Here is a 15,948-nt window from a genome sequence, read left to right on the forward strand (position 1 = left end):
AGTATCTTATGGAAAATTTGAGGATGATTCAGGTTCTTAAACACCATTTTAGATAGTCTGGGGTGTTCAAACCCTCTATCCAGAACAGGTAAGTCTAGTACGGCACCTGTAGGTCCACAGGGTTCATGAGTTATTGACTGCAAGGCATGGCTTTAGTAGCTGGCTCCTCTGCAATGCAATACAGATTATTTCTTGCATATTCATGTGTCAGGGTTGTTCTCTAATACTGGAAGAGCTTAGTGGAAATTAGTCCCTTGGGCTAATTGTCAGCTCATCACTTGCTTACTCAATGTCATGCCAACAGCATCTCAGCCAGGATGGACTTGCATAAGAAGAAGAACGGAGAACAAGAAAGGCTTGTATGGTAAAAAAAAAAAAAAAAAAAAAAAGGTTTAAATAAATCAATGAATGTACATGTTGCCTGCTTTGACAATAAGAAATAACATAAACCTCTGTTTCACTTGTGCAATCAAGGAGCTGACAGCCAAGTAAATGGCAGACCATGCTTCAGCAGAACTTTTTTTTTTTTTTTTCCAAAAGATACCTCTGCATTCTTCCCTCTCTCCTTTTCTGCCTCTCCTTTCTCCCCTCCATCCCTTCCTCCCCCCCTTCTCCCTCCCTCCCCTGCAATTAAGAAATTCCACTCCTCCACCTGTGGCCATGATGGCTTTGGCTGCAAATTTCACAGGTCAGACTGACCCTGGCTGGCCAGTTCCTCTGACTGAGAGCATCCTCCAGGGAGCACAGACCAGCTGTGGAGGCACAAAACACATGGCGCCTCCTTCTTGGACATGTCTAGGGCCCTGCTCTGCTGTTGGCAGCCCTTTCTCAACTCAGCTTTTAGTCTTGCAGGGTATGTCTTTGCTGGTGTGATGTACACTTGCTGGGACAATATTAGCCCTGAAGTAGTGAGGAGCTGAGAAGAGTTCAGGTGCCGTAGTGCTGAGCTGCTGCTGCATGCGGAGAACCCAGTCACCTGTCCACAAGCTTTGGGAGATTTTGGATTGTGTCTCAGATGTGGTTGTAGCATGTTACTTTCATGAAAAAGAAGGCCACAGAGGAAGAACTGGCAATGCAAAGCCTCTGAAGGATGGCAGTGCTGGAGAGGCTTGTTGGTGCTTTGCTGTGGCTTGAGCATCTTTCCTGCCATGAGGAGAGAGAAGGCGTGTAAGCAAGTTTCAGGCTCTTTATTTGTTTCCAACTGTCTGTGCTGCCTGCAAAGCACCACCAGGAGCAGGAGGAAGAACTGAGGATATACAGGACCTTAGGACTGTGCTTGGTACCTGACAGTGAAAAAAAAAAAAAAATCAACCCAGGAGCACAAGAGGGCATAAAATGACAAATTGTTCTGAGATGTTCTGCACACATCCCTGAAACGCTGTGCGACAATTGGATTAGCAGCCAGCGGATATCTCTTCATTAACGAGGAGACAGAGTAATAAGCTGGTCGGAACACGCCACAGAGAGAGTGGCCGTGTGTTTCCTTGCAGGTCTAGTCAATGAATCCCAGAGCTCTCCTATTTATATCTTGTGAGCGAGCACTGGCGTCAGCCTGAGGTGTGCCGGATGCTGCTCGCTGTGTGGGGCTGGAACCTGGAGGCGCCGTCTGAGGCTGGGGTCCTGCTTTCTAGGTACGTTCCCAGCACGTAGTGAAGGGCTTCTGCAGCCTGCACGAAGCCCAGTGTTCCCTGGGCACAAAACCAGCCACCCAGCTTCCTATCAAACCATTCCTTGAATGAGTTTAAATTGGGCTTCAGGGCTTTCTCCTTCAATTCAGGAGCGAGTCTTTCCAAGACCATGTTAGTTACTGGTTAGGGGTAGCCATCACTCTTTTTCAAGGAGCTGAGTGCTTTCAGGGGTGTGTGAGAGTGCACATATTATATCCCTGAGATAGCTCTCCTAGAAAAAACAATTGTCCAAGAGCCTCAGCTGTGCAGTGCTGCAGACCAAAATGTGTCTTCTACAGTGTTTGGCAGATGAAAGACCCAAGGGATGAAACTGAAGCATAGCAAATTGTTTAGGCTTTTAAAAGGGTGTTTAGAGTACCAGAACAGGAGAAACTCTTACACGATATTTTGTCCATAACAAATACTAGCTGACCTCAGTGCACCAGAGTTTTGAGTGACTGACGTCTTCTGGATGAAGTTTGAAATTGGGGTCTGTCCCCTGCTTTCCTTTCTTCTTCCAGGGGTCACATCGTATAACCCTTATAGCACCGATTTAGGACTGCATAATTGTATTTCAGATTTGGGGGTGACCATTTCTTTAACAGCTCACCACAAATAGCTATTAACTCACAGACCTGCAGACCTGATGTGCCCATTCCTGAGGCCTGCATGGCAAGTGTCCGAGAAAAGAAATAAAACAAAGTTATTCCAGATAGGTTTGCAATCTCAATATTGAATGTGGTGTCTGAGCTAAAGGTAGGAATGGGGGTTACTCGTTTTAAGACAGGGATTTCTTTCTTCAGGTATTTTTAAGACTTAAGCTGTGTTTTGTCTCCAGTGTAATAAGCTGTCTGTAGTTAGTTTGCTGATGATGAGATCTTGGTGGCTGAGGGAGAGGTACAGGTTAAAAGTATTGATTGTCCCCATTGGAATAAACTCTCCTGCAGCAAGTGACCTTTTCTGAGGCAAAAGCATATTAAGAAATATTTCAGAACTTCTTAGCTTGCATTAATTTCAGCAAATAATGAAGAAAATTTAAAATAGCTCAGGAATAGCAATATGTTTCATAATTTGCGTAATATTGTCTTTTTCCTAACTGTACACTAGGGATGAATGGTAGAAATTTATGTTCTATTGCATAATTAACCAATTCATGCTGTTCTTTCCTGATTTTTCATGAGTTTGGAGACTTCTGCAGAACAATGATGGTCTTCTGCTTGGAGATTTTTCTTCCTTTTTTGCACATCACTGCTTGCGATAGGGACTTACAGGAATAACACCAGTTCCTTAATTTTGACTTTCTCTTTCCTGTCAGTAGCAACCAAGAGGCTTGCTCCTTTATCTTTCATATCAAATGTTATGTGTGTTGGAGCTGCAGATTCTTTTTCCTTTTTAAGCATTTCCCCCAACTTCACCTGATGTACCAGAAATATCCTTGGGCTCTTTGTTGAGGGCGTGGAAAATCAGTAATAGATCCCCCAGAGCTGTGTGTATTTTTAACTCATATGTCTTTAGACCCAACCTGAAACGTGAAGGGACTCGAATACTTTTTCTGCTGACAGTTCCCTTCTTTAATGAGTAGTTGCCTGCTTCTGATATTGTCTACTAACGCTGAGTTCTTCCAGAATGGTTACCATATTTAGGTGGACAGTTTTGCAATAAATGGATGTTAAGTGTTCAGACTCTCTAAGAAAAATTGAAATCTCTTGGCCATGGCATGAGATCTGTGTCTTGACACCCTTGTTCATGCAGCAGGAGCACTCTCTGAGTTGGATTGGGCCCTGAAATTGCTTTGTTTTCTTGTTCATTGAATGTCATGTGTCATCCAAGAGAAATAACTGGAACTTTCCTCTGACAGAATTAACTGAACAGTTCTTAGAGCCTGTGTTTGTCTTTCTGGAGGCTGAATTGTATTCTCAAGGGATAAGGAGCAAGGGAAATGTAATAAGTGATGGCCACAAGTTGGTGGTATGGACTTGAGTGGGTGGAGGAATAGCAACAGTATCATCTTTGTCCCAGAGAGTTGTTCCATTTGACTCCCTTGGGGTTTACAGTGCTAAACATGTGAGTGGGAAGGGCTGGAAAGCTGGCTGTCTGCCATGGCACTCTCTGGGGCCTGAGGGGAATTAAAGTGGTGAGTACTGCTCCTTTACCAGGGGGACAATGAACCATGCAACCACACAAGATGCGATCCTCAGACTCTCTTTTCCTTCTTGTTTCTCTCAGACCTCACTATGTGCTGGGTTTTTAGTCAACTGAAGTCTTACTTACAAGTGTGACGAGTTTGCAGTTGGCATGCAGCTAAATGCTTCACTGTGAGAACTGTATGCTGCATCAGGGCATTTCCATGTAAGAGCTTAATGCACCTTGGAGGCCCTGCTTGAAATCCATGATAAGGTTTCACAGTGAAGGTATCAGATAACCATGGAATCATAGAATCATAGAATATTCCGAGTTGGAAGGGACCCATAAGGATCATCAAGTCCAACCCCTGGCACCACACAGGTCTACCCAAAAGTTTAGACCATGTGACTAAGTGCACAGTCCAATCGCTTCTTAAATTCAGACAGGCTTGGTGCAGTGACTACTTCCCTGGGGAGCCCGTTCCAGTGTGTGACCACCCTCTCAGTGAAGAACCTCTTCCTGATGTCCAGCCTAAACCTCCCCTGCCTCAGCTTGACACCATTCCCATGGGTCCTATCACTGGTGATTACGGAGAATAGGTCACCTGCCTTTCCACTACCCCTCGTGAGGAAGTTGTAGACTGTGATGAGGTCCCCCCTCAGCCTCCTCTTTTCCAGGCCGAACAGGCCCAGTGACCTCAGCCGCTCCTCATACGTCTTCCCCTCTAGGCCCTTCACCATCTTCATCGCCCTCAATCAAATTAGTTTTCACCATAACACCCTCTTTCATTTATATTTTCATATGGGTAGCGAGATATGTGGACCTGATGCAAACCAAAACACACAAACCCAAGTAATGAATGTGAAGTCTAGAAGGTGAAGACACCACACATTTGGCATTCAAGGAGGGTTTCCAGTTCTCAGTGCACAGCAGCCTTGCATCAAGCACTATCCCTAAAGCTGCACGAACCCCTAGATTCACTGCAAAGAGATGGTGTTTGCAGGTTGTAGATAGCCATCAGCCGTGGATGTTGAGTTGCATTTAGCAATCACTTGGCTAGGGCAGTTTGAAAGCAAGCTCAGTTCATGCAATTTCAGCTGTGTACTCCCTCCAGGGGATTGTGTCAGACAGGAAGGGCCTCTAAGTTTTAAAAAGGTCATGGCTGGACTCTCATGGGACTTAGATTGCCCTTCTCTATCCTTGGGGAAGAGGTTAATTTTCCAATGGGTTCGTGTGGGTGTAGAGAGAGAAAGGATGGTGTAAGGTCTTGGAACAAAACATCAGGCTGGGGTTTAAGCAAGTTTGAGGCTAGAGGGGAATAGGCCTGGTTCTCCTCTTGGGTTGTTAGGTATTGATTTATTGAGATGGTTTACCCAAGTGCAAGAAGGACCCTTGGGCTCAGGTTCGATTTTGGTGCAGTGAAAGAGAAAGCTACGTCCTCAAGTGAGAACAAGACAGACAACTGATCAACACAGGAAAAATATTTAGAAAAAGGGTGTATTCATGCAATGCAGAGCTGTATGAGGGGAGCTGAAAGAAGGGAATTGTCACATGAAACCTTACCAGTAGAAAAGCACTAGCTGAATCTACTTCAGCTCTACAGTTTGCCAATGTGTTTGGTAGGTGGGTAGTGGTGCGAGAACAAAGAGCAGGAATAAAAATAAGAACTGGTCAGAAAAAGAAATTAATAGCTGAAAATTGCATTTTACAGGCTTTTATTCTCAGCAGGATTTTGGATTTCAGTAAGAAAGAGTTTATTTTCATGAAAACACTCCATCTTGTTGCTTTACCATGGATCTTAAATGTTTTGAAAGGCCAGAAGCAGTCACACAAGAAGCTAGTCGACTGATTTTGCTTGAATTAACATCAGGTAAATGGGAGGCCTCCTTCATGCTATCCAGAAGCTGCAAGTATTACCTGACATGGAAAATAGCAAACTTGTGTATGAACCTGGAGCATTTTTGCTGAGTTGCTGGGGCTCTAGAGTTACTGGAACTTCAGAGTCTCTTTTCAGAGCTCTTTTCATAAGGGCTTTCATCCTTTAGATGAAATTTTTGTTGGATCTTACAGCCGTGCTACAGGCATTGTGCACCAGTGGCTGCACCAGGCCAGACCACTGTCCTTCTGGCTCCAGATTTTGCCTCAGCAATAGGTGCTTAAGGGAAGGCTGACAGATACACCAGTCCATATGACTAAAGCCAGTTAGCCAGCTGACACTGAGAAATACCTGCATCCAGCCATTGCCTACTGCACTCATCAGCTGCTAGGCACTGCACACTGTTCCCTGATGCTTTGGCTTCCTCAAGGTCTGTCCATGCAAACTTCATATGCAGTTTTGGGTTACAAGACTCCTCTTCCTCCAACCTACTAACTTGTTCCCTTGCCCCCCTGCCTGGGGTGAGCCAGCCTGCAGAGGGTTTGGAAACTCTTTTGCAATGCACACCGCAATCATCAGATGACAGGTGGCAAGGTAATATATATTCGCTGTAAAGCTCTCTCTCCATGCTGGCGTCCAACCATGGCAAAAAGCTTGGGGAAGGGGATTTCTCACCGAGCGACAGGGAGCACAGCAGCAGGAGTAACTAAGCACAGATACACACGCCGACATACTTCAGCTGCTCCCTGGAAGGAAAATAATACTGTCCCCTGCTCAAGTCAATCAGTGCTCCCAGCCCTGTGCCTCAATGGGACCGAGATCTGCCAGCAGGGTTGTGCTGGCAAGAATGAGCCAGTTCCTTCCCAAACCCCGCTGGGATACACAGTGGCTCTGCTCCTTGAAGAGGTACCAGGTTTTGTTCCCACATACATAAACCCTGCATCACAGGAGGGTCATCTGGCCATCTAATAGGTCTTGTTTCACTATAAGGAAACCTTACACTTGACAGCCAGCTATTGCAAAGTTTCTAGTAGCTGCTTTGAGATTATTTACAGCATCTAGTCTGCTATTCCAGAAGAAAATACCTTTCCAGCCAGAGCAAATCCAACAATTATACAGATGTCAAATTACAAAAAAGTCATCTGTATTTTTCATATGTTTTCAGATTCGGTTTCCAGATTTTTAGATTTATGCTGTAATTACAAAGCTTTGAAAATTACTTTTTTTTGGGGGGTGGAATTGTTTCATTTAGAACAAAAAATATCATTTTAAAATGTTAAGTCTTTTTCCTCCAGAAAAAAAATTGAAATTGGAAATGGAAAGGAAATTGTAAGCTCAGAAGCAGATATTTAATATGTCTGGGTAAATTTAAGACTAAATATATCATATTCTTACAGATCCATTCTAGCCTCACTTGATAGGAAAGTGGACAACTGACTACTTTTTGTTCTAGTGTATTGCAAGACAAATCAGGAGGGTTGGTCCTGCGTTTGTTCAGAGTACGAATCACACACCTACACGCACAGATCTGTACCCAGACCTGCCAGTGGGGGCAAGTCCAACAGCAGCAGCTCTGCCATGTCCTGCCTGCAGCAGGTCCCAGGTATCATGTCTGATTTATGATGGTTGTGATTCTGAGCTTCCCTGCACAAGCACAACTGAGCTTTTGCAGAGATCCCCAAAACACAGACCAAGAAATATGGAAGTGGGTTGTCACTGAGTTATACTTTTCTGCCAGGGTCAGTCGAGCTGGCATGTGTGTAGTGTACTCCTCTGGCTAGTGTAGTTCCAGCAGAAGCAAAAGAGATGTTATATTTCTGGCCCTGCCAGCTGGACAGTTTATAGCTGCTTAGCACCTCTGAAACTGGCACTCAAGTGGGTACAAAACAGCTGAGTCTGTCCTTGCGGATTTACATGGGATATTTGGAAGGAAAGTAGCGGCATGCAGGAGGAGACAGAGAAACCAAAAAACTTGCAGATGAAATACCTGTCCGAGGCAAACACAACTGCTCACTGAAACCAGGATCAATATTCAAATTTGTTTTCAAGAGATGGGTGGTTGTTTTCCTTTTTTAATTTTTAAAACAAATTTGAAAGGTGTCAACCCCAAAAGTTTTAAAAGGCAGTGTTTTGCTTTAAAAATGTCAAAACAGAAAGTTTGGGTGACATTATTTTTTAATCTTCAGCAATTTGTTTAATTCAGCACAAAGCTGCAAAATATTGTGACTGAGTCATAACATAAGTTTTCAAAGCCAAGAATTACTTAGGTTGGAAATACTTTGCTGAGCTCTACTTCTGCCTCGAAAGAGAAGCCTGCAGCTGTTTCCTAGTGAATTATCCATGGAGCACTGACTCCTTCCTTTAGCATGCCTAATCAGCCCCAAATTTGCCTTATCCCATTAGCTTTGTTTGCTCTGTTGTCTGTCTCTGCTTTATCTTGGGAGAGAGTAAAGGTGACAGCCTAGCACCAAACAGGGCAGAGACTGTCCTCTTCGATTGCCTGCAAAGCAGCTCACAGGGTGGTTCTCCCCTCTGATCAGAGTCCTGAAAACACAAGGGAAAAATCTGTTTAGCTCTCCCCTCTGTGAGGGAAATTTTTAAGTAGGAGCTGTTTTTTCCATGTCCACAGGTAGAACTTCCTTTGAGCCTGATTCTCTCCTTTACAAAGTTTTCTTCTCTTCAGGATATTAAGGAAAAGAAATACACAGGCCAAAACAACAACAACAAAACCCTTGCTTGGCTGAGATGACAAACCTCAACATTCAGATATGAGCTGTTGAAGGAGATGGGAGAGTGCCTTTTCATCAGTTTGTTGACAAAGATAAATAAATAATGATAAAAGAATTATTCAGTAAATCTGATTATAGATTAACAAGCAAGAGAAAACCAGGGACAGTTTGTTAACTAATCCCAAAAGGGTTGGAAGCTCTCAGGAGTGATGGCAAGCCTTGTGGAAGCAGGTAGTTTATGTAAGATCCCCCTCCAGTCCTGCAATTGCCTAGGACTCACAGCTTGCATTACAGAAGAGTAAATGTTTAGCCTTCATGGCCACGGAGAAGAGTTTGAGGACGAGAATGTTAAACCTCAAAAACCAGAAGGCAAATAAAAAATACCTCACCATTTGTCTTTTGAAACAAAACAAAGAAAGCCGAGCATTTTTTTAAGCTAGGCTGAGCAGCGTTCATTTTTCTGCTGCATGTACTTTCTCAGCTTCTGCTGTCTCCTCAGCCCTGTACCTCAACCACATCGTTTGTAGAAAACCACAAGGTTAAAAAATATCTATGCAATTGGATGACCGGGCTCTGCAGCAACAGCATCTCCTCATACTTTCTACAGTGGCACTTACAACAGGTTTAGGTGCCTTTTCTAAGATCTAAATCCAAGATCACACCAAGCTCAAGGCTGCTGCCACAGACAGTCCTGCATTTTGTCCTCCAGAGTGCCTAAGCACCATGCAGCCAAGCATGTCCAGAAGCAGCCCATGACTGGTAAATGCAGATGTCCTTGGGAAAAGGCATCTCTGCCAGTAGTCTGAGCATGCAGAAGAGATGGAAACTGCCTTTTGCATGCCTGTGCTACAGCTGCTTGGTGGAAAAGTGCTGTTTGGTCCTGAGCTGGAGGCAGGCAGTGCAGCCAGGAGGAGCTGGGTGGCAAGACTGAGGCCCTTCCGTGCTGCGTGGGAAAAAACAGCTGTCCAAAACAGCTTTTGTCATCAAAATGGCCTGTGGAAAGTCTCAGTGCTTGAGGAAAATATAGAACAGCTGTGGAGCGTTAATAATTTGTTTTCCCTGGAGCCCTGGTGCAGCATGGACGTGCTGATGGTGAGCTCTGCCCAGAGGAAGCTCAGCCTGTCCCATGGCCAGGGGACAGTCGGATGGCTGGCTGGCATGGGGACCCACTGCTGCCAGCCAGGGAAACACCTTCCTGGGACCTTTACTCTTGCCAGAAGGAATTTTCACTGTATCCGTATCCCTGCCTTGTCTGTGTGAGTTGAGAACGGTTTATGTGCTAGGAACTTCTCTGGCTGATTTTATTTTCCCAAGATTTTTGGTCAAAAGCCTTCTAGTTATGTTCCTACACAGGAAGGCCTGTAGCCCTTAGTTCTTACTGTAACACAAAATAATCCTTAAGGATGTAAATGAGTTTAAACATCACAACCCCAGAAAATTTGAGGAAGAAGTTCACCTAACAACAAAGAAGCCGATATTCCTTAAAAAAGCCACCTTCCCCCAGAGTTCTCATAGCATCAGGACTATTGGAAATCAAATTCACATGTCCCTAATTATTTAACAGGAATTCTTAAGATTCCTGCAGGATAAGTAATTTGAAACAACCCACAAAGCTATTTTGCCTGTTTCCTGGGGCAAATTTATGTCATAGTTTGGTTAGTTACAATGTTATCAGCTGCCTGGAGAAACAGGCTATGCTAATACCACTATTACCTCATTCATGCCTGGAGACTGATCCTCAGAGATTTCCAAGCCTTTTAGTGGTTCTTTGAATGGCCTCTTTATAGCTTTAAACACAGGGACATTTACTGAGGTAGCTGCCATACTAAGTAAACAGGAAGGTTTGTAAGAATAGCCATTTTTTTTTGGCATCCTTCCAGCCTCCCAACTGCAAACTTGTGTATAAACACACACACAAGGCTACTTTCTTTAACACTGGATCTTGAAAACAGAAATCCCCCCACAGACCTCACGGATGCCCTGGGAGATGTGAGGCCACACATGGCCTCAGGAGCTGCAGAGGACAAGGGTTGCCCAGATGGTGGGGTCACTGACAGTGGTTTCCACTGCAGCAGCAACTGGGTCTCACTGGTGTCTCCTACAAGCCTCAGCACTGGGATGCAAAAGGATTGAGTCAGGAGGGAGACAGTGTTGGAGACCCTCAAAGAGCCAAATTTCCATCTGCTTTGTGTGGCTGGCTGGTGAGGAGTCCTTCACCTGGCTGGTGAAGAGCACCTTGATGAGGCCTGGCTGTGTTTTCCGCTCTGGGGGCTGCCCTCAGGACCCAGGCCCTAGCAGGAGCTGGAACATGCCTCCTCTCTGGCGTGCCAGCTGGCAGTGCCTTCAGTGACACGCACAGGACTTCCACATAAAAAGTGACAGACTGAGCCCCTTGGGGCTTTAAAAACAGACAGAGGTCCCCTGGATTAGTGGCTGCCTTCAGCACACGGTAATGCTGGCATCATCTGGTGCCCTGAAGGCAACGATGATATACTTCTCTCACAGGTTCTCGCGTAATGAAGTGTCCCTAGGGAAAATATCCCTTTCCAGCTTGGAGAACCTGTCTGCAGGGTCTGAAACCCTCCATGATAATGGAACCAGGTTTGCTGTTTCTCATGTTCCTCCCATAGTCTGCGTGGAGTCTGGGGTCACCTGAAGTGTGGTGGGATCTTGATATCGCAGCCCCTGCCCTTCCTCTCCCCTTCCCTGGCTTGTTTGTATCTCCTCTTTGTTCCCATGTCTGGCTTTTGGCAGGAATACCTCTGGTACGGGGATTGGTATGCGTTCCTACAGAGTGTCAGCATGCTTGCGACAGTGAAGTAATGCGAATAAAGAAGTGGGTGGCAATAAATACTATTTATTGGCTACTTACATGTGACAAACAGAATAGACCTGACAAGGGAATTTTGCGTATACAAACTTGGCTTGCTTCCTGCTAATAGTTTGAAGACAGCCCACCGAGTTTAAGCTTTGCTTGCAATCATTTAAATTTCCATAAGGCCTAAAAATTTGTCTCAGTATCTGTTTTAGCTCCAAGCTTCCCTGAGCTAAATCCTGATTTCACCTAATTGGAGGGGAGCTGGAGAACTACGTGCTCAGCCACTTTTCTCCTCTGCTTTGCACTACAATCCCGAGGAGATTTTCAAAAGTTTTCATGTTTAACTCCCCCTCTTCATTTGGCATATTGTTGTTGACAGTCTGATACTGAGCAGAGGAACTGGGAGCCAACATCAGAGCCCTAAGCCCACACCAAGTTAGAGCTAGTTATATGCAAACCCTGCAGGCACAGAAAAATGGGGAGAGCACATGCATGAACATAAGTGTCCACACGTGCACGCAAGGAGGAATAAAACCCTGTAACTTTGGGCTTGGAACTGAGGCAAATAAAACCTGGGAGCAGAAAAACACTGAAAGATCCCTCTGTAGTCCCCAGAGGCACTGCACAAGTGTGCTGTGACCACAGGCAGGCTGACCTGTCCCGTGGGAGCACACCCGTCTCTCCACAAGCGCTTGGGCTGGATGTCCACATCAGGGGTGTTGGGCCAGGAGGGAGTTTTTACTTACCGCTTGCGAAATCCCAGAGCAGCAATGCTAGCTCAGCCTAAACTTGAAATGAAAATTTAAAACAAATCCCCTTTGGGATGAGATGGAAATGTCAGCCCAAGGAGGAATATGTTCTGAGTAAGTTGCAAGCGACCGAAGGAGATACAAGCTGGAATCCAGCCTTGGCTGCACCACACACCATCTGTCAGCGTTGCAGAGCAAACTAAAGGAAGAGCAGAAAGTGTGCAATTATCCTCTCCCTTGCTGGGGAGCCCAGAGGCCAGAGAAGTGGCTTCTCTTCCCTGCTACACTTCTTGAGACAGACATGACACACGCATTTACCCCCACTAGCCACGCCGTGCATTCCCTTTCATCCTACTCACTCTCCCTGTGGCGAGCCAGGGATGCAGACTGCTGTGCTGGCACCTGAGCAAGAGGGCTCTGTTCTCATGGTTAAAGAGACTGGTTTAGGAAATAGCGTGAGAGGAACAACAGGCACCTTGCTGGCAAGACCTGTGGGCTTGCTCATGTCCCTACGGGCACCCAAGCACCACTGGGACTGAGCACTACCCCCAGACAAGATCTCTTCCCTCTCCTTCTCCCCCCTGCCCTTGCACATTTTCGTAACCTTGCAAAAGTTTCAGACAACGTCATCTTTAACCTACTGCAGGCAGGGCTCGGGAGCCACGTGAGGGGCAGCGAGGGGGGCTGCACGTGGTCAGCACACCAGCCCCACGGCCAATGAGTGGGGAGCTGGCCTACACTCCCCTGCCCGCCACCCCGAAAGGGCTGCAGGAATGTCTCTCCCCTGGCATTGCATTTTGAAAGATGTGTCTGGCGAGACAGCAAGCTGACTTTGGCAGGCACCGCCGGCAGCGTGGTAATTAATTAAAGCACAGTTGAGAAAATCGCAGCGCAAGCTTACCCCGCAGCCAGGCCCGCAGCTCTGTGGCAGAGCGTGGCATCTTGCTGGGGCCCACACCTCTTCGTGTGAGGGGGTGGGCAGCCTGCATTTTGCTCCGAAAATAAGAGAGCGGGATGGAGAGGAACGGATCCTTGCACTAATCAGTGAGCAAGGACCTCGTCTGCAAGATAAGGCAACCTGGGAATGGAGCAGCAAGTTGTACCACAGTAGCAGAGAGGGTAAGCAAGTGAAGGCTACTAAAGGGTGTCTCGCACAGGGAGGACTCCCATCTCCTGTCGCATGTGCGGTGCTGGGGACTGAAGGAACCTCCCTGCAGGACAGAGAGTCGCAGGAAGAACAGGTGCCCTGTCTGTTGCAGCCAGAGCTGCAAACACTGCACAGCTCCCTGTAGCTCTGTGCCTACAGATGAGCTCTTCCAGCCACCAGGACTGCGTCGCCAAACAGACACTCCCGTAGTTCCTGCCATCACCTTTCCCACTGCTGCACACTTAGGGGGTTTGGGAGAGCCACAACGTTCAGGCTTCCCCCTTGCTCCCACCTGCAGCACGTGCCTGCCTGTCACCGGGCTGTCCCTGCTGCCAGCCAGTTTTCAAAAATACCTCTTTTGCAACCTTTGAACAAACTTAACGCAGGAGAAAAGTATTCTATTTGTTTGTTTGTTTGGATTTAATAGAGGAGAAATCACGTGGAAGCTCACTCTGACTTTTTAAATTTAATTTCCCCTTTTCTCTTCCAACAAAAATTTAAATATCCATAGGGCAAAAACAAAGACTTCTTGCTTATTTGCATCTTCTAGCCAGGAGGAAAGCAGAACAGTTTTTTTTTTCTTGTATCTAAGAATATATACATTTTTTTTTGGTGGAAGCCCTCTTGTCTTCAGCTATCTAACGTCCTGTATGAGGAGAATGAAAGCAGCACAGGAATTTTCAAAGTTACAGGGTTAGCTCTTTCTCTCTTACGCACACACACAAACACATTTCTGTGCTGTGTTTCAAGCTCCCTTTGGAGTATTGCAGTGGAAATAAAATGTTGGGGTTGACTTCCTCTTGCCTGCCGTTGTGTGAGGCCAATGAATCTGCTCGGGGTTTAACACAGCTGCACCACACAGACCAGCACTGCCCACGTTGTGCTGGGGACACTCGTGGGCTTGCTTTGACTTTAACCTTGCACATGGTCTGTGGGTGCAAGTACCAGCCCAGTTACGCAACCCCTGTCTCCGTTCCTCCAGACTCCCCACCCTTCCCTGTTGGAAATAATGAGTTTTAGCTCTCACTCTGTTACCTTCCACCCAGTTTGGAACCCCTGACTACATTAAATCAGGCTCCATTTTGCAGATGGAGTTTTGCTTTCCCCTATAGGATTATGTATTTTACGGAGGAAGCGAAACTTAAATCTGGTTAATGACTGCGCTGAAGCATGTTGAGTTGATGCCGTGAAGCTTCTTCGCAGCCTGATCATGATTACCTGCAAGGGGAAGAGCAATTTTAAGTGCTAGAAGATGTTCTGTGTCAGGGTAGTGGAACTGCACATTGCTTAGTGGTCAGGGACACGTTCTGCCTTCAGGAAGGGCCATGTATTTCAGACTATTTTGCAGCTGGGTATACACAGATCACAGACTGAGGCAACTTGTTCAAGATCTGAGAAAACAGAATTACTTGCCTTCCCCCCCTCCCCTTGCCCCACAACTTCTCTTTGATCACATGAAAGTTTTCTTTTAGTGCTTTGTTTGCAATTTTTCCTTTTTTTTTTTTTTTTTTTTTTTAGGTGGAAACTTTGCACAACTCTCTCAGATTATGTCTTCAAGTGCTGCATGGGCATGAGAAGGCACCAAAAATTATGCAAACGAGCATTTTCAGTGTAGCAAAGTAGATCTTATTCCAAATAGACTTCAAATCCGCTGCCAGCCCTTGCTGTTCACAGGTTCCACGATCTGTACTGGGAATGAACTGAAATTCTGATTACAGCCTGTGGATTAGCAGAGGTTAGTGGGGCCAGCAGTCTGCCCAGGGCTAGCCTGCCAGGCATTGCGACTGCTCTTTTGTACTTGATCCACCAGATGCTAAAATTACATTAGTCGTCTTCCAACAGTCATATTCTAACATAAGTTTTTGGTGCAGTAGCCATGGATGTAGCTGTGCAAAACAGGAGAGAGACACCCTTCATGCCCTCTTTTGCTCTGACTGGGTCAGTAGCATCACCTGTGAGTAAGGTAGCCTGACAGTCCCTGTTACGGCAGCTTGCTTTAAATTGTTTGTTCTTTTAGTTTGCCATATGTTGGCTACAGGGACTGGAATTTTCTAGGAAGGATGTCTGCACCTAGACAGAGTCAGGTTAGTTTGTAGGGGGGAAATTACACTATTGAGGTTCAACTAAATTAGATCCAGAGAAAACGTATTGTTTAGTCCACACTTGAAAAAAAAAAAAAGAAAAAAAAAGACATGAGAAAATTCTTGCTATTGTTTTGATGAGAGGGACACAGAGGATATGCTTGATACTTATCAAGAGCAAGCTGCAGTGAGTGCAAGCCATGTTTTTCCCTGCTCACACCACTTCCGTCCTCCAGTGTCTCTCCTGTCTCTCTCCTTACCCTCAGCCTCCCTACCTCCTGTGCCATGCCTCTGACTCCCACCGGCTTACATACTGCTTCACCCCCCTGACCCCACCGCCTCAGTTGTCTCAACTGGAAAGAAAGTCCCAGCACAATCAGTTGCACCCTCGTTAGATTCTTCTGAGATGCCTTTTGGGTATAAATAGGGGCTGGGAGCGAAGGAACTTCAAGTTGTGCCCCGGGGAAGATGTGCTCTCACATTTAGATCTCACTGGACTTTATATGAAATCTACGTCTGCAAAGGCGACCCAGTTCTGCTACACTTGAGCGACCGCTTACTGAATAGCCTCGCTAATATGAACCAGGTATATTTTAGTCTCCTAAAGTGCCTGGTCTGAGAAGAAGCTGCTGCCCTCAAAGAGAATGACATTTGCTTCACATCGCAAAAAACAGGGAGTCCTCATTCCCTGTAAGCGTCAGAAGCCCTTTATGAAGCTGGGCCTTTGACAACATGCTGCGAAATAAAAACAGGTCTT

The sequence above is a fragment of the Anser brachyrhynchus genome, assembly GCF_964034855.1.
Source record: "Anser brachyrhynchus genome assembly, chromosome: Z".
Lineage (NCBI taxonomy): Eukaryota > Metazoa > Chordata > Aves > Anseriformes > Anatidae > Anser > Anser brachyrhynchus.